Below are 2,993 nucleotides of genomic sequence, written 5' to 3'. Positions count from 1 at the left end.
ATTTTGTTTACTAAAAGCTCTCCATCCCATGCTTGTCTATTTTTTTCTTAATCTCGTTCTCGTGTCTTAGGGAAACATTTACTCCCTGTCCTAGTTACGTATGTTCATAAGATATCTCTTGAGGATTCTCCATAACTCTTATTTATTGTCTATCAGCATTTTCATTGAATATATATATATATATATATATATATATATATATATATATATATATATATATATATATATATATATATATATATGTGTGTGTGTGTTATATATATGTATATATATATATATATATATATATATATATATATATATATATATATATATATATATATATGTATATATATACATATTCATAAATAATCTCTAGAGGTTTGTCCATAACTTATTTGTTGTCTATCTGCATTTTCATTGAATTATATATATATATATATATATATATATATATATATATATATACATACATATATACATACATATATGCATATATATACATATATATATATATATATATATATATATATATATATACACACATATATATATATATATATATATATATATATATATATATATATACACACATACACAACGGATTCACATGGTTCGGATAATGTGAAACTTGTGACTTTTTAACATGAGTGAAATCCTAATTTTGCAACATTAATTGTCACTCTTTTCTCATTCAGAGAGGCCAATCCCTGTCGGATGCAAATGTTTTGTTTATATATTTGTATATATGTTTCACCCTCGGTTTTTATGTATATTCGGTCAACTCTTTAAATATCTACCTTTATATACATCAAAAATGTTAACGATATTGTTGGAGAAGGTATAGTGACTACTTATCATCTGCTCACCTGCTATGGCTACATTAATCTTCCTCAGTAAAACCATGATTTACAGTAATCCTAGAACCTAACTCCTTCCACAGATATCCCTATAAAGTGTAAATATATCTGTACTTGGTCCTTTAGGTTTAGTATAAGAAGGAGTGCAAATATTTTCCACAAGGGTAATGTTTTGTGTACTTATTTTTACGTCCACTTTTAAGTTACCTTTAAAGAAAATTAATGGGAGGTGGAGATTTTGAGGTTGGGTGTTGAAGAGATGTAAGCAAAGATAATATGGGATTATTAGGCTACGATGAAACACTTTCTTCCTCGTTGCTTAAACTAATTTTGATGCTGGACTACCTTACCCCATAATCATGTCATGCCTTTTTAGTTCTTTTGACTGTTTAGTGGGTCCACTTCAGAAGTAGTTTACTATCAGAGTTTAAAGTTTAAATGCCACTCATGAATAACAGAGGCAAGGGACAGTGACAATGACTTACCTAGCATGACAGTGCCCTAGAGGCTGTCTATATAAACATATGACCAGCACCCAAGACCCCTTTCCATCAAAGCTAGGAACAGGGAGGGCCAGGCAATAGTTGTTGATGGGTGGGACTTGAACCACAGTCCGGCAGATCACCAGGCAGGGAAGTTTCCAGTAAATCAACATAACCCTGTGCTTTGGTAGAGGAAAATAAATTTCTAATTAATTTTTTTTTTTTTTTTTTTTTTTTTTTTTTTTTTTTAAGAGGATCTAATATTACATACAAGTGGTATTTTAAATGATAATTCATAATTAGTAGTTATTTGCCATTTTTTATAAGTATTCATATGTCTCACTGTACATGAACGTGAATTATCAAGTAAATATCTAATAAGGCCTTTTATGAATATTTTATTTTTTAGTATTAGCCCCAATTATTGATTAACGGCGTAGAGAACTAAAGCTGTTACAGTTACAAGCTGTGTAAATTCAGTTAATAAATAAACTGAGTAATCCAACATTGCCCTTACATTCCAGGTGAATAGAGGTAATAGCCATGCGATCCTGTTAGTGCTTTGATCCCAAATATGGTAATACTTACAATCATTTATTGTTTAAATCTTACACATATGTACATTTGTGCTCTATTTAAAAGCAAGGTAAACCTCGTGGATAGCAAGTCATATACCACAAGGTTGCACTTCAAGCATTAATCCTTTTTGGAGATACGAAGTCACAAAGTTGAAAGTCAGCGCATGGTCAAATCAAAATTTAATGTCTACATTTACAATGGCATAGCCAATGTAATGAAGACCGAATACTACTATTTACTCGCGGTTTTAGTTCATGGTTTTGGGTTAGTATTTGTTTAGATTTTATGCATTTGCAGAGATATTACGACACGATCTGATGCTCTTAGTATTTCATAGGTGCCTCAAGTGTCCGGGTCTCACTTTGTTAATGACTAATATCCAGCCCGTATAAATTTTGAGAAAAAGGGTACAAAAGACTGTCCATTCTTTGTAACAGAAAGAATGTCTTTTCCTGAACCTATATTTTACGTGTCCCTTTTTATTTTCTGCATTTATATATTTTTCCATTGCACAATATTTTTTGTCTTTATTGTAATGAATTCATATAATTTGAATCAATGTGAATTACTCCCTGTTATCGCTAGCAATTTACAGTAACAAAGAAAATCTATACAGGCAGAGAGTAAGGTGTACCTTAGAGAAAAAATCTTGAAAAAAAAAAAAATTACTCCTCTTCATAAAGTCAGGTTCTGTGTATTTTATTAAAAAAAAAAAAAAAAAAAAAAAAAAAACTGACTAGTGACGGAGCTGTGATTTTGTATCGCAAAATGCGCGGTCAAACTGAATCCGCTCTCTACCTGGAAATAACTTCAATAGTGATTCCTTGTGGTCCAAAATAACCTGGCATTATCATTTTATTTTTATTTTTTATTTTGTAGAAAATCCCTTGCAATAACCCAACCTTACGATCTTAATATGAAAAACAATCTAATTAACAAGGCCAAATAACTGTTTATTTTGAAAAAAATAATGGAATGTTATCTATAAATTTTCTTTTAATTTTTCAAGGATTGACTAAAAGTTTTTTTTTATAGATAACATGGCAATATTTTCCTCAAATTGTTAATTATTTGGCCTTGCTAATTAGATTAC

This window comes from Palaemon carinicauda, chromosome 16 (genome assembly GCF_036898095.1).
Source record: "Palaemon carinicauda isolate YSFRI2023 chromosome 16, ASM3689809v2, whole genome shotgun sequence".
Taxonomy (NCBI): Eukaryota; Metazoa; Arthropoda; class Malacostraca; order Decapoda; family Palaemonidae; genus Palaemon; species Palaemon carinicauda.
The sequence above is the reverse complement of the archived record's forward strand: the minus strand, read 5'-3'. Positions refer to the sequence as shown.